General features: G+C 43.8%; 1 protein-coding gene and 1 pseudogene across 1 annotated transcript in view; one reads left to right on the top strand and one right to left on the bottom strand.

Annotated features, from left to right (window-relative positions):
• Nucleotides 1–26,095, bottom strand: part of LOC126354893 (GTP-binding protein GEM) — a 1,071,510-nt gene extending 1,045,415 nt beyond the window's left edge. Inside the window, exon 1 of the mRNA XM_050004950.1 lies at nt 26,040–26,095. The gene's annotated coding sequence lies outside the window, so the exon portion shown is untranslated. The remainder of the gene's footprint in view (nt 1–26,039) is intronic.
• LOC126356718 (5S ribosomal RNA) lies at nt 10,230–10,346 on the top strand (annotated as a pseudogene).
• Nucleotides 26,096–26,531: the final 436 nt, after the last annotated feature.

The raw sequence follows: 26,531 nt of genomic DNA, 5'->3' as shown, positions 1-26,531 counted from the left end.
AGAACGATTCTATTGCTGCCAATGAAAATTTCTGGCATTGGATATACAAACGTGTTTCCGTCGCTCTATTTGCAAAGTAGGCAAGACTATGGGACAACGGAGGGCGGGGGTGGGGGGGGGGGGCATAATATGGCGTTAGAGTTTTGTTGCCAGGTGGTGTCGCTTCAGAGATATGAAGGTGTGTTCGAAGTGATGACCATTGGCATCAATGTAGTGCTGCCATCTTCTTATCATGGATTGAGTGGTATTATACTTAATATCGGCACTTATCGAAGCACATGCTCTGACAATTCTCTCTCGCATATCTTCAGCTGTAGTTGGAACGTCTTTATAAACAATGTCTTTTATGAATCCTCGCAAGGAAAAATCCAGAAACGTCAAGTCTCGCGAACGAGCCGGCCACGACTCATCTCCTCCGCGTTCAATCCAAGGATTTGGAAATTGTCTCTGCACCTCATTTCTAGCCATCAGCGAAAAATGTGCCGGCCACCTATCGTGTTGATAACAGACCCAACGTTTCTTGCAGAAACGCGGTATACTTCCTACCACTGACATTTCCTTCGGTGAAATAGAGGCCTATAATTCTGTCCTCCATAATCTCACACCATACAGTCACCGACCGCGGTTTTTGGTGTGAAACTTGCTGCAAATAACATGGATTTTCAATTGACCAATAACGCATGTAACGCAAACTAACATTTTCATGGTTCGTGAATGTAGCCTCAGTAAATAAAATCAAATTAATAAATGTGTCATCCCTCCGAATCTGTGTTGAGCCCATCGGCAGAATTCAATACGACGCATAAAATCAGTACTAGTTAATTCTCGGTAGAGACTGATATGGTAAGGACGATATTTATGGCGATGCAGAACACGAAAACTACTACTATGGCTCATGCTAGATTCCCTTGCGATCTGACGCGAACTAACACAAGGATCTAGAAACACAGTGGCAAGATTACCAATCTCCGTTTCCTCGTTAGAAACTATTCTTTGCTGGGCATGTTTCCCATGCGTTAAAGATCCAGTTGTTCTCAATTTATCGTAAACATATTTGAATGTACGACATGTAGGGTGAGTACGTTGAGTGTATCTTTCAGCGTGTAAGCCGCTAGCTCTCACTGAATTTCGTCGGCATTCTCCGTAAATGAGAAACATATCTATTTGTTCTTCGAAGGAATACGTCATTCACATTCACTTAATACGACAATACAAGTCTTACCGTTCCTATTAGTGTTGTATAGCGAAACCGTCCAATGGTGTTGAGATGTCAGTGGCACGTTAGAAGGATACGCGGAATTCGGCGAATATTTACTATTTGAACGATATGCGAGAGAGAATTGTCAGAGCATGTGCTTCGATAAGTGCCGACGTGATAGGGAATATCACTCAATCCACGATAAGATTGCAGCACTGCATTCAAAATGGTTCGAATGCCTCTGAGCACTATGGGACTTCTGAGGTCATCAGTCCCTAGAACGTAGAACTACTTAAACCTAACTAACCTAAGGACATCTCACACATCCATGCCCGAGGCAGGATTAGAACCTGCGACGGTAGCAGCTGCGCGGTTCCGGACTGAAGCGCCTAGAACCGCTCGGCTACAACGGCCGTCAGCACTGGATTGATACCGATGGTAATCACTTCTAACATTTCTGTAAATGGAAGTTCATGTCACCTTTTTGACCTTCGTTGACTTTCAAAGACCTTAAACATTACTGGATTCGTCTTGATAGACGCTGTAAGAAAATAAGTACCAAACTATACCATCCCACATAAAAAAGTTCACCTTCATATATCTCACGCGACCCCACCTAGTAACAAAAGACCAACGTCATATTATGTCCCCCGTTGTCCCATGCACCTCCCGCTTTTCTTTGTACAGAATCATCAATATTAAATCGTCGATCGCCGCAGCCGTGGAGTTCCGGGATCGACACCGCCGAGATTCAGAGGAAGAATTCTTCATCTAGCGAATCTCTGTTGCTGGAGATACAAAATAATTATTATTTTCAAAGAATCTTCATGATTTTTGTTAGCAGAAGTCCTCCATTTAACTTCACAAACATTCATAATATTCTTGTTTCTTGCATAGTCCCCTCGTACAGTACACATTCGTTCAAGAGAGAATTGGTACATTTATTTAATTAACTTGGGGAAGAGATATTGTAATATCATTGCTACCTTCATTTCAAATTCGTTACGGTCGTAACTGCGTCTTGCAATCTGTTGTAAATTGTACCTAATTTCACTCTTATAATAATTTACATGTGGGACTCCCTTCAAACCTATTGTATTAAATCTCGCAATACGCTCTGGATGTTCATCTACATTAATGGCAAGGCAGTTTCTGGGAACTGTAGAGCGTTTAATTGCACGAATAAATTCGTGAACTAAAGTGTTACGTGTCAGAGGTACCTAGATATCTTTCGTAAGGATTTTTAGTCATAGTAATTTTCAGTCCAAAGGGACATCGCCTCTTACTACGTTTTCTGCCACAGGAAAACCACAGAATTTATGAAAAGACTATGTAACATCAGTATGACGTTATTGTAAAATTGTTTTTGTAATGCCATTTAGCCTGAAAATGAGGTATTCCCTCGAAACATGTCGGTAAATAAATAAGTAATACAATAGTTAACAAAGTTTGTTTCTGGTAGCCGTAATAAAAAACCATTTACATAAATATATTTCACTTCAAAAATTAGGAGCACTAAACAACGAGACGCTAGTTTCGCACTCATTCTAACGTAATAACATGCACTTAATTGTGAAGAAACAGGCATAGCACGTTTCTTGTGGTGCGTAAATGAGTATCGGTAAACAGTGACTGGTTGTCGTTTTTTCGTAGTTCAAATTATTATCTTGCAGGTGCATACTTAAACCAGACAACAAGTTTGTCACCCAGCTCAAAGGACGATGCGTTACAATCAAGATTACTAAGGTAATGGCCGCCTCGACGCCCTTCAGCCTGTCCGCTGAGTGGCCTCGCCCGCCGTGTATGCTGGTTGCCTGGCTTGTGGCGCGGTCGGCCTGCGCAGGCGGCGCACCCTACCACCGCCGGCACTCGTGTCTGCAAACCGGATTTTCATACAAACGCATGTTGCAAGCATGTTTCCATGTTTTGCCATTTGTAGGGCGGAAGGGATCACCTTAACGAAAAATTCAACACGGGAAGGGTCTGGGCCAGCGTTTTAAGTACACATCATTCACCATTTGACAAACTTCTTTACAATTAAAAAAAAAACACTATATCCTAAGAGAAATAATTTGAGATCAGCGTCAATTACATTAAATAGCAATTTAAAAAAAAGAAAATTTTATAACCAGTTAAGTCATCCACTACTTTTTTTATAGCAGAGGGAACGTTTGGATACCAGTAACAGTTATATAATGAAAGAGGGCCTTTTATCGAATTATAATTCTTTATAGACAAACAAACAAAACTGGATAGTTCTGGAAAGTTGCAACACGAAATTATGACCAAATGCAAAGCAGTAGAGATCCTATGCCACTTTGTTATAGCAGGTTGCATACATTCACGGGCCAACTTGATAGATTTAAAGAGACATCCAAATACACTTAACCTATTGTTCTGCTAAGTGGTTTACGACCCCAAGGACTGATTTACGACCACCTGGGGATAGTATGTCCTCCTAAGGAATCCTCCACCCGTCCCACTCCCCCTCCACTTCCTTCACCCCCTCCATCCCCCTCCCCCACACCGATTCAAGCACACTTTCAAACCCGATTTATTCTAATTGCTCCCTCCCACACTATCACACTGACTAATTAATTAGGTCGATAAATTAACTAATCCCTCCACTTCTGGGAAACCCTCCAGCCCTCACCCTCACCTCCCCTGTCTGGAAATTTGTGGGAAAAGCACTCAATCTGTGCTGGAGAGGAAAGCTCTCACGCCACGTCAAGTGCACAGTGAAGGATACACTGTTTGCGAAATTCAATTTGCAGGGGTTGGATCTCTGTCGCTCATCATCCCCCTGCTGTTTGAGGAGATACAGGTCTTGTAAAATACATCAGAGAGAAATAATTAAATAGATGACATTTTTCCCTGAGTTTTCACAAGTAATAGCATTATGAAATCGATATGAACACAGCACATACTTATGCTGTTAAAATCTACAAATGCTGTCTTCACACTGACCGCAGGGCAGACTTGCCAGCCGCTTTCTGTATTCCCACACGTACTAGTTGAGAGACACGACACACTGCGCCCAACTGGACCCGCAGCCGCCATCGGCCACCACGTCGTCAGCCGCCTAGCATGTTACCGTGGCCACAGCGCCAGCTTCTGTGACGTGCGCACCAGACATCGTGCTAATCCCTGACTGGAGCATTAGGTGGCAGCAACTATCTGATATTGGAGAAATTCCTTTCGAAACATACTCTCTCTCCCTCCCTCCCTCCCTAGGGGACTCTTCCTGTTGCATTCCACTTCTGGTCAACATGCGCCGTCGGTCACGGTTGGAAGCAACTGCAAACAAACCAGCGTTCATCTGGGAAACCCCCAAGCTTTTCCCCTGTGAGAATTCCTTCCAACGGATACACTTTGTGTGCTTTCCAACGAGTCTGTAGGAATTTCATGGTGAGGACGGGTCTCCATAAAATGTCAGTTCGTAAATAGCTCACCGCAAGATACAAGTCACGACTGTGTTCAAACTTTATTCGGTCAGCGTCTATAGCGGTGCAAGACTAGTAGAAAGAACACAGAGAAATGTAGTGTGTATGCAGCCAGGTTCGGGCTGACGGGTGACGACGCAGCCGCAACCTCAGCGCACGCCCCACACGCCTCATCTAAATGCGACTCGACGTGCGCACAGCAGGCTGCGGTCTTCTGGCCTGTGTTGGCGGTATGGCGCCGACCGCGTCGCACAGTGTTTCCTCGGCAGCGCCGAGCCCACACACCAGCGTCGTGTCCGTGTTGCGTACGTCTTCGAGGTCGCTTAATTTAAGAGTAAATGATGGTGGTGTGAGGCGCCGATGTGTAGCTAGTTGTAGTCATTTAAAACCAGTTCTTCAATCTTTCTTGGGACAGTTTACGTCTATCTTTAAGAGTCTGCCCGTTCAATTTCTTCAGCATTTCTGCAACGTTCTCACGAGGGTCAGACAGACTAGTGATCACTCATTACCCCTATTCGGTATAAGTCTTTCACACACTTGAGCAACATTCTACGCTGGATCGTGCAACAGATTTCTAAGCAGTCTCCTTTGTAGACTGACTATTTCCTCAGTGTTCCACCAGTAAACACAAGTCTGTCACGACTGAGCCTCTGTGATCATTCTGCTTCATATCCCAACAAAATGTTACACAAACGTATTTGTATGAGGCTGCTGATTCCAACTGTGACTCACCAATACTGCAATTATTGGATTCTTGGTTTTTTAGTTTTGTAAAATGCACAATTTTACATTTCTGTGTACTTGAAGCTAGTTTTCAATCTCTACACAACTTTTAAATCTTAATAATATATGACTGAAAATTTGTGAACCTCGTTTTAGACTGCATTTCATTATAGATAAGTCCATTCCGAAAGTCAGAAGTTACTGTTAATATTGTCCACAAGGTCATTAATATACAACATGAACAGCAATGGTGCCAACAGACTTCCCTGGGGAACACCCGAAGTCGCCAATGACTCTCCCTCCAAGATAACTTGCTGTATCCTCTCTACGAAAAAATCTTCCACCCAATCATAAATTTCGCTTGGCACCCACGCTCGGTAGTCTGACTCTTACCGTCGTCCTCTAAACGACAGCAACTGCGCGAGGTGCTGGGACAACAGCCTGGCACACTCCCCAGTTCCACATTTGCCACTCTCCAGGAGTACTCACACCGACATGTCTGCCACGCAATCAATAAATTTGGGGTATAAAGGTGACCACACTGTTATGACTCACCCACCGTCCCTGTAAACAAACGCGACACATATTCTAGAGTCCGACTTGGCGTTTGTACAAGCACATAGCAGCATAAACCTGGATGGATCTCAGTTCCTTGTCGTTCCAAAGACATAAATCGTATCATCAATGCCTCGTGGCTTTGTCTTACAGAGTTCAATCTTCCGGGACGTCTTTCCACAACGTTCTGACGCACTGCAGGTGGAATTTGTTTCCATTCTCCCTGAAAAATGCTTGGTAGTCGTTGCCAACTTCTGGCGCGAATTTATCTGGCAGCCAACCGACACAGCTTCATGGCAAACGAACTGAACGGCGTCTACAATTCCGCTTTAAGCTGCACACCCATCTGATTTTACTTGTACTGCAACGCACCGTCACACACCCTCACTCCACAGAACACTGCGGACAGACCTGGAATGTAATCTAGGAAGGAGGTGCAAAATCTGGTAATCAGGAACTTTGTGGAGAAGGTGACATATAAAGGGTTCCATTGCAGACGGTATAGTACCATATATTACACAAATTAGCTTCATAGGTAAGTCCAATAATACCGAAATTACTGATCCGAGGCGAAAACGGCCTCGAATCGGAAATAACTCCACTCCGGAATTTTAATGTACTCACACAGTCACAACATACAGAAGTCACTAACGATCGTCACGCAGATGCTATATGCGCTCGTGCACCGACCGCCAAGTCGCTCCCCCTGCTATAAGCGATACTGTGTATTGAATATCGTTACAGGAAGCATTAGTGCGAAATTGCAGGACCTCAGGACGGATAGCTGTATTACTCACTCGACGCTATTGTAGCTTCGCTTACAATATTCCGTCGTCCATCACTCTTGGTGCAATATTGTTAGACGTCTATTTCTGAAAAAAAAAGTCAATAGTTTTGGTCGGGTTAGGCAGAGCAAACCTGCACCGCTAAGTGTGTCGTGACGCGTTGGTATTCACGTCTGCATCTTATCTGAATCACATACGCTAAGCACAACTTATAAAACTTGTCTTTTTCAAGAGTTTGACACAAAGTCGGTATTTTCTGTGAAGCAATTTAATTTCGAGTTCCACAGTTCCCTTTGTACATCTGACGCATTTACTAAATCTTATTTCTGCATAACGTGAACCACAGCTGGCATAGCCACTTAGTTATGCATTGCAGTCCCTGCTACTCGACATTTGGCAAATAGTCGCCACTTCCACCACTACAGCACCATGGTGGCACATACCGGGGCGGGAAGCAAAACCAGACACCCCCAACATCTCCTCCCCCGACTTAGTCTACTGAGCTTAACCAGCCGCATGCTCACTGGGCTGCAGAAAAGCACAGGCCGAAGCAGCTAGTGAGTCAGACTCTCTGTACGTTAGTTCACACACACTGAAGCCAGTAATGCAGGGGCGCGCAGACGCTGCGCGCGCTGCACGTGTGCTGCTCGCTACCAATCGACGACCGGGGCAGTGGCGACAGTCGCCAGGTTCCAGGCTGAGCTGCGGACGTCGATGCGAAGCGACCACTACGTAGTGAACCTTGTATTTCAAGAACGGGAAAATGCAGAGTGAATCAAGGAAACGGGCAAGTGGAGATTTGCTATCTTTTAAAAACGAATGGGAGAATCATTTTTTCTTTGTGCAAAAATGTGAAAATTCGAAATGTTTAATATGTGGCAGTATCCTCGCTGGTCAAAGGAAGTTTAGTATTGAACGCTATTATAATAAATTTCACTAGGACAGTACAATTTATTGTCGGATTCTGAGCGGATGGGGAAATTTACTGAGCGATCTGACGATACTAGATGAATCTGACGTAAGTTGCTGTTGTCACGATAGATCTGCGGCTTTCTTTCGTCAAGTCTCTCATGTAACTGATTAAACATTTTATGGAACACTGTTTTCCATTTTTCAGGACGACAACAGTGATAGCCTAGCGGTACGTGCAAGTTATAAGATTGCGCTTAATATAGCGAGAGCTGGAAAACCATCTGCTGAAGGTGATTTTATAAAGGAGTACATCAATGACGCTGCTGATTTACTTTGCCCACTGAATGCAAATCAGTTTCAAGCTACCACTCTTTCTCGGCTGCCACGGCAGGTGACGTTTACCGTCAATTAAGTAGTGCAGTGCCGGAGTTCATTGCATTTTCCATCGCACTATGTGAGTTTGCAGACATTTCAGACACCGCGCAACTAGTGATTTATGTCCGCTGCGTGGACACTGGTCAGCATATAACAGAGGATTTTTTAGATATTATACCTTTAAAAAGCACGCCCACTGGCGGGGACATCCTAAAATCCGCTGAAGTTGTCGATTCAGCTACTTAAACTGGGAACGTTTGGCGTCCGTGAAACAGACGGAGCACTTGCAATGGAAGGGGAAAAGTAGTAAACATCATGCAAGTGGTTATTCGGACAGTTAATTATTTGAGATCCCACGGGCTTACACATAGACAGTTTCACACATATTTAACCGAAATTGGGGAAGAGTACGGTGACATACCATACCACAGTGAAGGCCACTGGCTTAGCCGCGGTAATGTACTCAAAAGATTTTTTGAGCTGAGAATACCAATAAATGAGTATTTAAAGGCCAACGGAAGGGACGATCCCAAGTTAGAAGATACAGAGTGGGTTGTCGACTTTGCATTTTTGTGGACATTACCGAACACACAAATGCATTGAACACAAGTTTGCAAGGAAAAAACGAGCTAATTTTTGATATGTCTTCCAGACATTAAACCTGTGACAAATAAAACATATAGTAGGCAATAGGCACTGTTTCAAACCATGATTTCTTTCAAGGACTCCTACTAACCTTATTCCTTCATTCAATACAGCAAGCTAGGAAACAAAACGCATTACAGAGGAAGGAGCGGAGAGACGGGTATGGTGGGGAGACGAGAAAAGCGGGTGGCCAGCTTACCCCTGTGTGCACGCAGAACAACTGCACACGAGCAAGTGCACCGCACACGTGCAGGATTCCTGACCACCCCTGCACTAAGGAGAAGAAAATGACTTAAACGTACGAGCGAAATAAATTTTGGCGCCACAGGAAGGCACAGGGCCAAGATGGCTACAACAATGCGCTCTCGGTAGTGACGCAGGAGAAGCGGAACGCGGGCCCCACACAGCGAGCGGAGCCGCGTCCGACTCGGGTGGCGGCCACCACTCAGCCGGTCCTGGAGCGTCAGCCGCTTTCCCACCACTCGGAGCACAAGCGACGCCGTCTCCAGTAGTCTAGTACTACAGGGTGGACACTTATGCTCTGCGTTACGCGTGCATCGTCTGAGCGATGATACGGGGCAACAATTTAACTTGGACTGCACTGGCAGGGCAAGTGGCCAGCTAACCTTCAGTGATGTGAAGAGTTGCAGTAAAGACGTAAAAAGAGAGCAGCAGAGAACAATACAGCTTTGAATGTCATTTAAATTGTAAACAGAAGGAAGTAATGTAAGGCAAAATTCAGGCGAAACGCTTCATAGGTCACCGGATGGAAAACCTAATATGCTCCAGGTCTTAGAATGGAGAACAGTTACGAAGGCGGCTGACGGTCGCGTTCTGCTCAGAGAGAGAGAGAGAGAGAGAGAGAGAGAGAGAGAGAGAGAGAGAGAGAGAGAGAGAGACGCTGACAGGTTCCACCCGTCAGTTCGCGCACTGAGGCAGCTGATGGCGCGCTAGCATAGACATCGTTACAAAGTGTACCTTAAGAACTGCATTCTTAATAACGAGAATCCTTACGCGCGCGCACACAACCTTCCGCGTAGAATTAATTAACGTTGAACTCAATCACAGCATTCCCAATCGTACAAAATATCGAGATAAATAATTTCTTTACATTAAGATCTATATGGTTGAAGACGACGGACTCAAAGTAAAACAACGGTAAAGAAAAAATAAAAGACCAGGAAAATCACTGCATGTGGGAACAAGGTATATATGCAAAATTTTATGCTGTTTTCAGATTTGTAAAAACTTTTTTAAAAACTTTTATTTATATATATGTAAGTATTAACGAATACTTTTCCTATTGTAGAACAGCGATTATGCTGAAACCTCAACGAAGCGTCTCTGGCTGATAGCACAAAAAGAAACAACTGTGTTTTGCTCACGGCGCATCCCTTCCAGAAAGACCATTTCATTTGTAAAGCAAACACAGACGGAAGAGCTTCAACCTCAAGACGGTACACAATTCTGTCAGTAATCATGATGTAGCTTCATTCTTTCTTTAAATACTGTCAATGTTTAATGTTTCCTCTTTTCAACAACAACAATTTGTTTCGTTAATCAAACGAATTTTTGTACTGCTTACATTAGGCAGGCAACGGCCTTGCCGCAGTGGATGCACCGGTTCCCGTCAGATCGCCGAAGTTAAGCGCTGTCGGGCGTGGCCGGCACTTGGATGGGTGACCATCCAGCCGCCATGCGCTGTTGCCATTTTTCGGGGTACACACAGCCTCGTGATGCCAATTGGGGAGCTACTCGACCGAATAGCAACGGCTCCGGTCGAAGAAAACCATCATACCGACCGGGAGAGTGGTGTGCTGACCACACGCCCCTCCTATCCGCATCCTCAACAGAGGATGACACGGCGGTCGGATGGCCCCGATGGGCCACTTGTGGCCTGAAGACGGAGTGCTTTACATTAGGCACCCATAGTAACGGAATACGTTTAAAGCATTTTCAAGTTTCAATAATTTGCGCTCATAAGGATATCAGAAACAAATCATTTAATGTGTTACTAAATGCTAATTTTCTTTTATTGTGCAACCTGCTACGGCGTTATAGTATATGTACTCAATTGAACGAAATATGTTTTTTTGTGAAGGAAACGGGATTGTTACGAGGTCAACGATGAAACCTGAGCTACATCTTTTTTTAATTTTTTTTTTATTTTTTGCAGCTGCAGGCATAAAGTCGTAAGTAGCAGTAACTGGCACTTACATACTTCACAGCAAGAAATCCACGCCATCGTCTTCGGTGTCCGACGTAGATGAATCAGACTCAGCAAGATTTACGACGAATGGTTCCACAATAGTGTCCCTGCCAATTTCGCTGTTGTAGTATTCATCTAGAAGTTTTTCTGCGTGTTTTACGCAAGCTGCCCATGCAGCAGTTGAGATGCTGTCTATTTCTTCATATGTCTCTCCACATCTGTAATTTTGAGTGTACTGTTCTTTTCCCCAATATATGCTTTCACCTGAACCCATACCAGCTCGACTGCGTTGTAATGGCAATGGTATGGGGGTAATCTAACGTTACGTTGTCCATACTGCTTTGCAGTTTTGTCTATCTCAAACTCTGTAAGTAGGGTTGTGTTGATTGACAACAACCAGCTCTGGTTTGGGACGTGTTATGACGTATGACAGCCGTGCAATAATGTCTGCCTTTTTGGAGTTCGTACTTTGGGCTTCGTTCACTTGCATTGAGTGGATGCTCGCATTGTAAATGACTATAATTGAAAACGCATGAATGTGCGGCAATAACTGTTGTGTAAACCGCCTTTTGAAGAAGCTGTACGTTATTTCAGAGTGGTAATCTTCAGAATTCTTAGCCTCTGACGCCTTAAAATCAGCTTAGCCTGGGGAATAAAGCCAGTAACTGCAGTCCTTGCAGCTACAATATCGCTTCGTACCATTAAAAATTTCCTACCATCGTTTATGAACCCCAGGTCATAGTCCATTTGCTTCCGTTAAAATTTTCTGCTTCTTTCATACGCGAAACTAGTTTCCCCGCTGTCGGATACTCGCCTCGAGCATACATGCTGAACACTATCCGCCGCAAAACATTTCTCGCTAAATCGTCCAGCTCACCCACTTCTTTCTTGCGGTTGTGTTGTTTTCCCTGATGATTTGAAAACAGCTGAGCCGCAGGCTTGCACTGACGTCTCAGCTTCGCTGGACATTCTCTGAACGGTCCTCAAACCAACACCATATACTTCAGCTGTCTGCTTCTGGCATTTGGCAACGGTGCGACCCCCGCCTTGTACCAGCGTGGATTGAGCGGAATCTTGTCTCTTACAATATTTGTACACACTGAACACTATTCCTCTAGCCCGTTTGTGTAGCACTTGACGCAGTCAGCATTCAGCACGGAACGCTGTGACTGAAATAAACGGTTAGAACTTTCGAACACAGAGCGAGCCGCGCAGAACGAAGAGCCGTGAGGCACGTGGTTCACTCCCGCATGCTTCTGCGCATCCGACCTTGACCACCTTCGTTGTAATTAAAAACAAGAGTGACCAAAATTTGTGACTTTAAAAAGGGTAATTTTTCTGCATGAGCTTAAAAAACGCCACTGCTCATTGCCCATGTTATTAAATACTGAAGCCACGGATGTGTTGCAGTCAGTCGTCTGATCTCTGAACTCCGAGGAGTACACTTCAGTGCTGCTACGTTGATAACGAGGAGGTAAGCAAGAGGATCCCAAGCCAACAAACAATCCGCATTGCCTCCTCCTCTATTGTTAGTTACATGCTCTTCTGCATTTCGGCAATGATGTTCCCAAAGCTTCGTGAATTACTTACAGTACGTTTGGCAGCTCAAATATCTCATCATTTCTCGCGACAGATCCCTTAAGTTGGCTCCAGATCAGTTCTATTGGGTTCACACTGCAGTGTTACGGTGACAACTACAAAAATGGACCATTTCCACAGTGTATTCGACGCCCTGAAAATTGGTTTCCATGTTTCTGCGACGCTTATCAATCTGGTTCGTGTGAGACCACATTTGTCCTACAAAACAATGTGTATATTCAAATAAAGACTATATTATTTTTCATTCTGAAAAAAGTTAATTGTGTAATGTATTCTTAGCTTCGACACTCCTAAACAATCTTTTACCAAAGATCGATAATTAAGATTGTATATCTGCAGTGAAAACAAGATTTTTGCGAGATATGTAATTATAAACTATAAGATGAGTATTTTTCTTAAAAAATAATGGTTAAGTATGAGTTAATTAACATATATTTGATGAATTTCATATTTAAAGAAAGCCTGAAGTTAAAACGAGTTTCTGACCACCGCCCACCAGTATATACGATTATCAGCCTGTTTTCTTCTGTTAATCTCATTTTGTTCGTTATAGTTCGTGGTTTTTTCGGGGCGGACGTCACATGACATCTTTTGAGGCTCATCGTTGATCCATTCACTCAGTTTTTTATTTTATTTTAGAGGGCAGCTAACACACTGACCGAACACGCTGAGCTACCGAGCCGGCAAGCCTACAACGCAACCGGTTACGCCACTTTTTTTTATCATCAAAGTCACTTGGTACTATCACGAAACTTCAGTAGACCACAGTGAAATCATCATGTAATATAAGCTGCAAATGGGAGAAAAAATTACGATGGCAAAACAATAATAAAAAGAAAAAGGAAAAACCGAGAGCATAGCCGAAAAACCATCACCAAGCTCTCATGATATGTATAAACATTTTTATATAGGTTTTTATACTTATGTTTTAAAATTTTTATTTATTTATATAGAATCTAAAAGCAGAAATACAAGATCAGATTGTATTCTAAATCTGAAACTAAGAAAAATTCCAATCTGATTTCAAGGATTGTATACGCTCATGTGTACATATACTTCACCTCTGCACATTGTACAATAGAAATGGAGCGATACTGAATAGAATAAAAAAACGAGCAGGAAAACTAGGAGAGAACTAAACCGAAGCAAGATGGGAAACATACGTAACAATGAAATCACCTATCAGCAGAAAAATGAAATTGCCGAGGGAAAACAAGATTCAACATGTTGGCGAAAAACTCTCGATATCGAGGCATTCGCAAGCATGTCCAATATGCCGTGATCATGTACTGCATTACGTTCACGTAATCTTCCCCCTCGCCTTGAATGAAATGTCCCAGCAACCAAATGACGGTATAGACTTTGACCGTGGAAAGAAGGAAGAATCTGGTCGCAATATGATTTCCGCAGTGTAAAAATTCTCAGAAGATATGACCTCCAAAAAGTAAAGCGATGTCGTATCGCATCTGTAGAAGTACAACGAATACATAAATCAGTGTCGTTAAGCCCAATGCGAAAAAGTTGCTCATTCGTTGGAATCAAGTCATTTACTACCTGATACCAAGCAGGCGTTACGCGCATCGGCAAAATCGGAAGACTGATGTTGCACCAAACTGTCTTCCAGATTGTTTCCGGCGATCCTCTTTCAACGAAGTTCGGGCAAGGAAATGCTTTCCAACGAGTCTGTAGGAATTTCATGGTGAGGACGGGTCTCCATAAAATGTCAGTTCGCAAATAGCTCGCCGCAGGATAGAAGTCACGAATGTGTTTAAACTTATAATTTATTCTACCAGCATTTATAGGGGTTGAAGACTAGCAGAAAGGACACAGAGAAATAAACGAGGCGTGAATGTGTGAGTTTCTTAGTCATAATCAAAACAGTACATCGCATATAGCCTCTGCATCTACCGGGCGTGAGTCGTGCTTCGGTAGCTCAGATGGTAGAGCACGTGCCCGCGAAAGCAAAGGTCCCGAGTTCGAGTCTCGGTCGGGCACACAGTTTTAATCTGCCAGGAAGTTTCATATCAGCGCACACCCCGCTGCAGAGTAAAAATCTCATTCTGGAATCTGCATCTTCCTTCGTATGTCAGCCAGGTCCATCCTCCCCAAACGAACGAGGCTTCGTGACCACATATAATAAGCGAAAGACATGTCTTTTCCACAAGAAACCACCAGACAACTGCTGTAGTTTCTTAACCATCATCGAGGGAAGCAGGTAAACTTAGGCCATGTAATAAGCTTTGCATAAGACATATGTATCCAATATTCGGACATTCAGGAGCAGAGAGAGAGAGAGAGAGAGAGAGAGAGAGAGAGAGAGATAACGCCTTTCATGTTCTGGTATCGCTCCCTGAATGGAACAACGCCATCATAATAACCTCGCAGAGAAAGAAGCCTGCACTTACCTTCATGAAGTAGTGCACCTGAACTCCGACAACAATCATCGATTACAGCCTTCAGTCGAGGTATCTCCGCAGAATTGATGAATAGAACCATCACGTCATCCACGTTTGCGCGAACGGCTATAGCCCCTGCGAAAAGAGTCCAACCTTTTTCAGCTGGGATGCTAGCATCCAAAGTAGGGCTCCAGAGGCAACACAAAGTCATTGTCAGCTGGCCTCCTCGAGACCCGCTCCGACGGATATCTATCGGGGGCGTCAGTTCGCCATTAACAACTAACGAAGATGAAATACCCGTAAACAGATTTCAAAAATGGGTCCAAGCCCTATGGGATTTAACATCTGAGGTCATCAGTCCCCTAGAATTAGATCTACTTAAGCCTAACTGGTTATGGATAGTACATTAAAACTGAAGAAACTACAAAAAAGGTGGGAATTTAAGGAGATGGGGCCAGGATAAACTGACTAAACCTGAAGTTGTACAGAGTTTCAGGGAGAGCATAAGAGAACAATTGACAGGAATGGGGGAAAGAAATACGGTAGAAGAAGAATGGGTAGCTTTGAGGGATGAAGCAGTGAAGGCAGCAGAGGGCTAGTAGAAATCCGTGGGTAACAGAAGAAATATTGAATTTAATTGACGAAAGGAGAAAATATAAAAATGCAGTAAATTAAGCGAGCAAAAAGGAATACAGACGTCTGAAAAATGAGATCGACAGAAAGTGCAAAATGGCTAAGCAGGGATGGCTAGAGGACAAATGTAAGGATATAGAGGCTTTTCTCACTAGGGGTATGATAGATACTGCCTACAGGAAAATTAAAGAGACCTTTGGAGATAAGAGAACTACTTGTATGAACATCAAGAGCTCAGATGGAAAACCAGTTCTAAGCGAAAAAGGGAAAGCAGATAGGTGGAAGGAGTATATAGAGGGTCTATACAAGGGCGATGTACTTGAGGACAATGTTATGGAAATGGAAGAGGATGTAGATGAAGATGAAATGGAAAATATGATACTGCGTGAAGAGTTTGACAGAGAACTGAATGACCTGAATCGAAATAAGACCCCCGGAGTGGACAACATTCCATTTGAACTACTGACGGCCTTAGGAGAGCCAGTCCTGACAAAACTCAACCGTCTGGTGAGCAAGATGTATGATACAGGTGAAATACCCCCAGACTCCAAGAAGAATATAGTAATTCCAATCCCAAAGAAAGCAGGTGTTGACATGTGAAAATTACCGAACTATCAGTCTAATAAGCCACAGCTGCAAAATACTAACGCGACGTCTTTCAGACGAGTGGAAAAACTGGTAGAAGCCGACCTCGGCGAAGATCAGTTTGGATTCCGTAGAAATGTTGGAACACGTGAAGCAATACTGACCCTACGACTTATCTTAGAAGAAAGATTAAGAAAAGGCAAACCTACGTTTACAGCAATTGTAGACATAGAGACAGCTTTTGACAATGTTGACTGGAATACTCTCTTCCAAATTCTGAAGGTGGCAGGTTTAAAATACAGGGAGCGAAAGGCTATTTACAATTTGTACAGAAACTAGATGGCACTTATAAGAGTCGTGGGGCATGAAAGGGAAGCAGTGGTTGGGAAGGGAGTGAGACAGGGTTGTAGCCTATACCCGATGTTATTAAATCTGTATATTGAGCAAGCAATAAAGGAAACAAAAGAAAACTTCGGAGTCGGTATTAAAATTCATGGAGAAGAGATAAAAACTTTGAGGTTCGCTGATGACATTGTAATTCTGTCAAGACAGCAAGGGATTTGGAAGAACAATTGAACGGAATGGACAGTGTCTTGAAAGGAAAAATGAACATCAACAAAAGCAAAACGAGGATAATGGAATGCAGTCGAATTAGATTAGGAAATGAGACACTAAGTAATAAAGGAGTTTTGCTATTTGGGGAGCAAAAAACTGATGATGGTCGAAGTAGAGAGGATATAAAATGTAGACTGGCAATGGGAAGGAAAGCGTTTCTGAACAAGAAAAATTTGTTAACATCGAGTATAGGTTTAAATGTCAGGAAGTCGTTTCTGAAAGTATTTGTATGGAGTGTAGCCATGTATGGAATTGAACGTGGACGATAAATAGTTTAGACAAGAAGAGAATAGAAGATTTCGAAATGCGGTGCTACAGAAGAATGTTCAAGATTAGATGGGTATATCACATAACTAATGAGGAGGTATTGAATAGAATTGGGGAGAAGAGGAGCTTGTGACACAACTTGACTAGAAGAAGGGATCGGTTGGTAGGACGTGTTCTGAGACTTCGAGGGATCATAAATTTAGTATTGGAGGGCTGCGTGGAGGGTAAAATCGTAGAGGGAGACCAAGAGATGAATATACTAAGCAGATTCAGAAGGATGTAAGTTTCAGTAGGTGCTGGGAGATGAAGAAGCTTGCACAGGATAGAGTAGCATGGAGAGCTGTTTCAACCCAGTCTCAGGACTGAAGACCACAACAATAACATGTCAGGTGTAGCCCAGTGGCAGTATGCTATACGATAAATGTAGCAAGTCTCCCAAAAACACCCTCAAACTGGGGGGCAGGATTGAGTTTACCAGCCTAGGTACGAACATTTAAATTTAAATTCGTTTTAAGTTCCTATGGGAGCAGACTGCCGAGGCCATCCGTCCCTAGGCCCAGCGGTTCTAGGTGCTGCAGTCGGGAACCGCCCGACCGCTACGCTCGCAGGTTCGAATCCTGCCTCGGGCATGGATGTGTGTAATGTTAGTTAGGTTTATGTAGTTCTAAGTTCCAGGGGACTGATGACCTCAGAAGCTAAGTCCCATAGTGCTCAGAGCCATTTGATCCATCGGACCCTAGGCTTACAAACTACTTAATCTAATTTAAACTAACTTACGCTAAGGACACACACACACACACACACACACACACACACACACACACCCGAGGAAGGACTCGAACATTAGTCGGGAGGAGCCTCGCGAACCGTGGCAAGACGCCTCAGGCCGCGGGCTACCACAAGGATGGAAGACCGCTTCCCAGTGGACCGTAGAGTACGCTCTCACGGCTCGCATCACGTCATCGAGAGAGCGATCAGCAAGATGAGCGACCTTTAACATCTGCGAATTGTGAAACAATTTGACTGGTTGCCGTTCTAGATTGAGGGTTGTTGTCACAGCACATTGATCCGTAAACCGAGCTGGGATGATTTCAACATTAAGAATACAATCGCGAAGGATTAACGTCGGGTGCTTACATATCCAGAAGTCTTGCACGCGTAAGGAGAAGAATAATTCATGTAATTTTCAGCAGAAATTAAAATTGGAGATTGATCTGCAGGATGCAAGAAACAGTTGAAATCACCACCTAACAGAATACCTGGAAGATTCTTACGCAACAGATAAACGACATACCCTTTATAAAAATGCGAACGATCCACTGCGCGACCAGTGCCAGAAGGAGTATATAAAAGAACCAAGGTAAGATTAAAAAGTTGACAACCAATGCCCCTGCCAGAATCCAACATTTCCACTTCGCGAAAGAATAAGGCGGTCCTTATAGAATACTCAGGTGCTCCATTAAAAATCAGACGTAAACCAGGTAAGGAAAAATGTCCGCAAATGAATCATAAATGAACTGCGCAGCGAAGGCAGTCGCAATCATGATTCCACACGCTTAACATTTAAGGAAAGTAACGTGTAGGTTTGGGTCAGTGATGACAGCTATAAAGGGATGTACGGAACGTCCGAGCAGAATTAGCTAGACAGGTGAGAGTCACACAGATGAATCAGTCATCGGGACCAGAACCCCCGTCATCGCAACATTTTTTTCTTAGATTTCCTACGTGCGACCGCACGGTCAGGTTGTACACGCTCTTTCTGTCGGTTACGTGGCATGGCGGCTTCTGCAGACGGAGGTGTGGGAGGGGTCATAGGCACAGCTTACTGCCCCTCAGAACAAGGGTCACGTAATGCAGTTCCAGTCACTAAGGTGGAAGAATTCTGTGGAACTGCCAATGTAACAGGTGATACTTGGTCGCTAATTTTATTTTCCTCGAGAGCTGATGTAGTGGGAAAATTCAGGATAGCGTAGGCGGCTGAAGACGAAGGAGCAAAAGGACATTGCATCGCCTCGTATTGTAACGGAGGACACACAGACGAGGGGGGTGGGGTATGGGTGGGGGAAGAGACTCCGATCCCTCTCGACACACACAGACCGCTCACAAGGAGACACTTTGAGAGGAGGAGGGATGCTGAAGGTAACTTCCCCGCCACTGACCGTACCACGGACTGGAGGTACGAGAGGAGCACGAGACTCACTGGATGCGGAGGGAGGAGGTTATCACAGAAGGCAAACCCAAATCCTCCGCGTCACCACTACCGTCCTGAGTGCGGCGTCGCTTGTTTGTCATCGTTACAGGTTCTATACTGGGGACAGGAGCATTCTGAACCTGTCACGGAGGTAAAGGCGGAAATTCATTGACACGATTGTCACAATTGACTTTTTGCTCATTATGGTCCGATGCAGAAGTAGGTCCGCCGGGATTGGGGGGTGGGTGGTGGAAGGAACAAGATCAGCAACCGTCAATTTGCGACGTTGCACTAATGACGGCTTTAATACAAAAACCCTCCGCGGGCAATTAGACCTAACGTGTCCAGTCTCATTACATAGGAAGCACGTTCCCTCTTGGTCAGAATACATGAGATGATTGCGTTTACCAGACACTTGTAGATGTGACGAAATAATGCGTTTGATACGCATTTCGACGGAACCAATTCCACTATAACACTGTAATCTGTGTTTATAGACCAGAGTTTCAGGTTACCATAAGTTGTCATCAACTTCTGACGGGAGGTTGAACACTCAAAAGCGTCAGCTGCGCGGGGTAGCCGTGCTGTCTAGGGCGCCTTGCCACGGCTCGCGCGGGCTCCCCCGTCGGAGGTTCGAGTGCTCCTTCGAACGTGGGTGCATGTTGTCCTTACCGTAAGATTCAGAATAAGTAGTGTGTAAGCCGAGGGACCGATGACATCAGCAATTTGGTCCCATAGTAACTTACGACAAATTTACAAAAACGTCAAAGCTGATTTTTCTCTGTAATCTTGTGAAAAACATTAAGAAAAACTTGTTTGTCGCCATCAACAGTGTTCCACGAGCGTGTTTCACTGCGAAGCACGTAGCGGTGTCAGCCATTTTCACGGCACGTATGAACAGTGGGGCAATCAGAGCACAAGCAGCGCTAACAGAGACTGTGACTACACGATTTTTAAACAAAAATTACGTAGCTTAAGTATGATTAACAAAAGCGTTGATGGCTGTTAATACATTACTTTCATGTACAGTGACACAGCAGTAAAATATCTAACAAACTAGTTGGACCTACTTGCAAGAGTGAAGCAACAGCACTGTGCTAGAGCTACGGCTAATGACCAGTCATCGCATTTTTGCTTGAGAACTTAACTTTACCCGGCGAAATGAATGTTCAAATAACTTACGGGTTTGCTGCCGGGTGACGTCTTCGACCACCGCCGATATTTCGACAGCAGCACACCCTGCCATTCTCAAGGCACAACTGCAAGGAGGAAGCAGTGTGCAAGGGAATTTAATACCTCGGTTCACAGAGGAGAAACAAGGAAGATACCACACACAGAACAAGTAACCGCAGAGTCAACACACAACCAAAGAAAACCAACATCAGAAATATCGATACTGTTTATTAATCAACAGGTGAGGTAGCACTGACTCTGTCCCTTTGTTTTTTGATGCGAGGCAGAGCCGTATTCCAAGCAGCATTTAAACAAAATCCACCATCTCTGTTTATAAGGCTGCTTGATAGTTTGATTTCAACGGCTTCCTTAATAACACTAACCCAATAGCTGGACGTGCAAACCAGAATGTCCGTGTTGTTGTATTCCGTAGGATGACCGGTGTCAAGGAAGTGTTCTGCAGTAACAGATTTGCTCGGCTGTTCCAAGAGTGTGTGACGCTTATGTTCAATGCACCAGTTTTCCGCAGTCCTGATTGTCCAATATACAACATGCCACGGTAGACACCAGCCTTACGCAAACCAAGATCATCTTTTACGGACGCCAACAGGGCCTTAATCTTAGAAGGTGGTCGAAAAACACGGCCAATCCTGTTGGAAATTCTTCCTGCGTAAAGCAAAAAGGCCGTAGACTTAGGTGCCACTTCGTTGCTAACGTCACTCACCCGTTGCACAGAAGGCTGATAGCGCAACACACATTTGATCTGCCTCTCACTATAACCAGGTGACTTCGAGGTGTAATAGCTCAGCTGCCAAACTTTCAGCGTCTGAGATAACGTGGGCCCTGTGAACCAACGTACGAAGTACTGCTTCACTCTGAGCTGGATGGTGACAACTATCAGCTCGCAGGTACAAGTCAGTGTGGATAGGCTTCCTCTGAACAGAATGTCCCAACGTACCATCAGTCTTCCTTTTGACAAATACATCACGGACGGGAGGGATCCATTCTCTTCTACCTCCATAGTGAAAATATTCGGGAGGATTGAATTCAGGTGCTCCAAAAACCGGTTTAAATTCTCACTACCAAGAGACCAAATAAAGATATCGTCTACATATGCGAAAAAACACGCAGGTTTCAAGGTCGCGGACTCCACTGCACGTTCCTCAAAGTCGTCCATAAACAAATTGGCCACAATAGGTGAGAACGACGCCCCCCCCCCTTCTCCCAAGGACCTTGCCGTTGGTCGGGAGGCTTGCGTGCCTCAACGATACAGATAGCCGTATTGTAGGTGCAACCACAACGAAGGCGTATCTGTTGAGAGGCAAGACAAACGTGTGGTTCCAGAAGAGGGGCAGCACCCTTTTTAGTAGTCTGGATGACTGACTGATCTAGCCTCGTAACATTAACCAAAACGGCCTTGCTGTCCTGGTACTGCGAACGGCTGGAAGCAGGGGGAAACTAAAGCCGTACTTTTTCAGAGGCATGATGGCGTCCTCTTGCGTAAAATATTCCGGAGGTAAAATAGTCCCCCATTCGGATCTCCGGGCGGGGACTACTCAAGAGGACGTTTTCTGGAGAAAGACTACTGACGTTCTACGGGTCGGAGGATGAATGTCAGATCCCGTAATTGGACAGATAGGTTAGAAAATTTAAGAAGGGAAATGGATAGGTTAAAGTTAGATATAGTGGGAACTGGTGAAGTTCGGTGGCAGGAAGAACAAGACTTCTGGTCAGGAGAATACAAGTTTATAAATACAAAATCAAATAGGGGTAATACAGGAGTAGGTTTACTAATGAATAAAAAAATAGGAATGCGGTTAAGCTGCTATAACCAGCATAGTGAACGCATTATTGTGGCCAATATAGATGCAAAACCGACGCCTACCACAGTAGTACAAGTTTATATGCCGACTAGCTCCTAAGATGAAGAGATTGATGAAATGTAGGATGAGATACAAGAAATTATTCAGATAGTGAAGGGAGATAATTTGCTAGGCATGGGTGACTGGAATTCGATATTAGGAAAAGGAAGAGAAGGAAACGTAGTCGGTGAATATGGAATGGGAGTGAGCAATGAAAGAGGAAGCCGCTTGGTAGAATTTTGCATAGAGCATAACTTAATGATAGGTAACACTTGGTTCGAGAACCATAACCGAAGTTTGTATACATGGAAGAAGCCTGGAGATACTAAAAGGTATCAGATAGATTATATAATGGTAAGACAGATTTAGGAACCAGGTTTTAAATTGTAAGACATTTTCAGGGGCAGATGTGGACTGACCACAATCTATTGGTTATGAACTGTAGATTAAAACTGAAGAAACTGCAAAAAGGTGGGAATTTAAGGAGATGGGACCTGGATAAACTGAAAGAACCAGAGGTTGTAGAGTGTTTCAAGTGAGTGCATTAGGGAACGATTGACAAGAATGGGGGAAAAAATACAGTAGAAGCAGAATGCATAATTTTGAGAGATGAAATAGTGAAGGCAGCAGAGGATCAAGTAGGGATAAAGACGAGGGCTAGTAGAAATCCTTAGGTAACAGAAGATATGCCGAATTTAATTGATAAAAGGAGGAAATACAAAAATGCAGTAAATGAAGCAGGCAAAAAGTAATACAAACGTCTGAAAGATGAGATCGACAAGAAGTGCAAAATAGCTAAGCAGGGATGGCTAGACGACATGTGAGGATGTAGAGACTTTTCTCACTAGGGGGTAAGATAGATACTGCCTACAGGAAAATTAAAGAGACCTTTGGAGAAAGAGAACCACTTGTATGAATGGAAACCCAGTTCTAAGCAAAGAAGGGAAAGCAGAAAGGTGTAAGAATTGTATAGGTCTATACAAGGGCGATGTCCTTGAGGACAATATTATGGAAATGGAAGAGGATGAAGATGAAATGGGAGATACGATACTGCGTGAAGAGTTTGTCAGAGCACTGAAAGACCTGAGTCGAAACAAGGCCCTGGGAGTAGACAACATTACATTAGAACTACTGACAGCCTTGGGAGAGCCAGTCCTGACAAAACTCTACCGTCTGGTGAGCAGATATATGAGACAGGCGAAATACCTTCAGACTTCAAGAAGAATATAATAATTCCAATCCCAAGGAAAGCAGGTGTTGACATATGTGAAAATTACAGAACTATCAGTCTAAAAAGCCACAGCTGCAAAATACTAACGCGACGTCTTCGGGACGAGTGGAAAAACTGGTAGAAGCCGACCTCGGCGAAGATCAGTTTGGATTCCGTAGAAATGTTGGAACACGTGAGGCAATACTGACCCTACGATTTATCTTAGAAGAAAGATTAAGGAAAGGCAAACCTACGTTTCTAGCATTTGTAGACTTAGAGAAAGCTTTTGACAATGTTGACTGGAATACTGTCTTTCAAATTCTCAAGGTGGCAGGTCTAAAATACAGGGAGCGAAAGGTTATTTACAATTTATATAGAAACCAGATGGCAGTTATAAGAGTCGAGGATCATGAAAGGAAAGCAGTGGTTGGGAAGGGAGCGACACATCGTTGTAGCCTCTCCCCGATGTTATTCAATTTGTGTATTGAGCAAGCAGTGAAGGATACAGAAGAAAAATTTCGAGTAGGAATTAAAATCCATGGAGAAGAAATTAAAATTTTGAGGTTCGCCGATGACATAGTAATTCTGTCAGAGACAGCAAAGGACCTGGAAGAGCAGCTGAAGGGAATGGGCAGCGTCTTGAGTGGAGGATGTAAGATGAACATGAACAAGAGCAAAACAAGGATAATGGAATGTAGTCAAGTTAAGTCGGGTGACGCTGAGGGAATTAGACTGGAAAATGAGACACTTAAAGTAAGAAAGGAGTTTTGCTATTTGGGGACCAAAATAACTGATGATAGTCGTAGTAGAGAGGACATAAAATTTAGACTGGCAATAGCAAGGAATGCGTTTCTGAAGAAGAGAAATTTATTAACATGGAGAACAGATTTAGGTGTCAGGAAGTCGTTTCTGAAAGTATTTGTATGGAGTGTAGCCACGTATGGAAGTGAAACGTGGATGGTAAATTGTTTGGACAAAAATCTTTGAAATGTGGTGCTACAGAAGAATGCTGAAGGTTAAATGGGTAGACCACATAACTAATGAGGAGGTACTGAATAGAACCGGAAACAGAAATTTGTGGCACAGCTTGACTACAAGGAGGGATCGGTTTGTAAAACGTATTCTGAGGCATCAAGGTATCACCAATATAGCATTAGAGGGCAGCGCGCAGCGTAAAAATCGTAGAGGGACACCAAGAGATGAATACGCTAAGCACATTCGGAAGGATGTAGGGTACAGTAGGTAGTGGGAGATGACGCTTGCACAAGATAGAATAGCATGGAGAGCTGCATCAAACCAGTGTCCGGACTGAAGACCACAACAACAGGTGACAACGGGCTTCCCATTGCAGATCCATCAGTCTGTTCGTAGAACTGACCATTGAATAAAAAGTAAGTGGAAGTCAACACATGTCGAAACAAATTCGTTAACTCGACACCAAACTTAACCTCAATTAGTTGCAATGAATCAGAGAGAGGAACGCGAGTGAAAAGAGAAACCACATCAAAACTGACTACAATATCAGAGTCATTCAAACGCAATGCATGCAATCGACGTAAGAAAACTGCAGAGTTCTTAATGTGGTGTTCACACCTATCTATTAGTGGGCTGCACAAACCAGCAAGAGGTTTAGCTACACGATATGTCGGAGCATCAATATTAGAAAAAATAGGCCTCAACGGGACAGGTTCTTTATGGACCTTAGGGAGGCCATGTAATCTAGGTGGTGCAACACAGTAAGAATTAAGGCTCTTGATAGTCTCCTGTGACAAAGAAATTTTCTTTAGGAGGTTATTAGTCTTTCTCTCAACACTCTTAGTAGGGTCAGCACCGATTTTGCGATACGCCGAATCAGAAAGTAGACACTGCATCTTTTGAATGTAATCGTACTTGTTCAACAAAATCGTGACATTTGCCTTGCCCGCAGGTAAAATATCAGGATCCATTCTGAGTGAACGTAGAGCAGCCGCCTGAGCTGCTGTAATGTTATACTTGGGTGGACGGGCCCCAGTCAACTCGCGACAAGCTAACCTCTTCCGCAGCCTCGGAAGGTATTTTATAAACAACCTGTTCAATAGAACTAATAAAATCAACGGCTGGCAAACTCTTAGGCGTCGGTGCGAAATTCAAACCTTTGCCCAGCGCCGACAAACCTGCGTCGTCAAACGTTTTCTCCGTGACACTGATCACAGAACGTCGAGAATTAAAATTAGAATTAGACACTAAGCCAAGGAAACGTTTAAACTTCGCTGAATGACGAGTAGTTGCAGATCGAAATTCCCAGTCAGACTGCGACCAAGAGGCACCGTACACCCAATCCCAAGAAAATTCAGAAACAATAAATGAAGCTGAAATAATTCCTTAGAAACAATATCTAATTGACGACGAGTATAGTGGATCCTTTCACTAACAAGAGCTAAACCTGCACCTTGCTTGATGCGATTGGCGGCAGGAGAATTAATTTGATGCACAACTTTAGCAAACGTTGGAACCACACTACGATTTCGACACTTCAGTAAAAACGATAACGCACATTTCAACCTTACTGTACTGCTGCGAAATTTATCGAACCTCGACAAATTACGCATACATTTTCTCCCGGTAGAGGTAAACAATGTGAGATCTTAACTTTTCCCGCCGAATTGAATGTCCATGTAACTTACGGTTTTGCTGCCGGATGACGCCGTCGACCACACTCCTCAATTCTCAAGGCACAACTACAAGGAGGAAACAATGTGCAAGGGAATTTAATACCTCGGTTCACAGAGGAGAAACAAGGAAGATACCACATACAGAACAAGTAACCGCAGAGTCAACACACAACCAAAGATAACAAACATCAGAAAATCGATAGTGACTATTAATCAACAAGTGAGGTAGCTCTAATTCGGTCCCTCTGTTTTTTCATGAGAGATAGAGCAGGATTCCAAGCAGCATTTAAACAAAATCCACCATCTCTGTTAATAAAGTTGCTCTATTGTTTGATTTCAACAGCTTCCTTAATAACACTATCCCAACAGCTGGACGTGCAAACCATAATGTCTGTGTTGTATTCCGTAGGATGACCGGTGTAAAAGCAATGTTCTGCAATAGCGGATTTGCTCGGCTGTTGTAAGCGTGTGTGACGCTTATGTTCAATGCAACGGTCTTCCACA

Source organism: Schistocerca gregaria, chromosome 3, assembly GCF_023897955.1.
Source record: "Schistocerca gregaria isolate iqSchGreg1 chromosome 3, iqSchGreg1.2, whole genome shotgun sequence".
NCBI classification, from domain to species: domain Eukaryota; kingdom Metazoa; phylum Arthropoda; class Insecta; order Orthoptera; family Acrididae; genus Schistocerca; species Schistocerca gregaria.
This window is presented reverse-complemented; position numbering and strand designations above follow the sequence as displayed.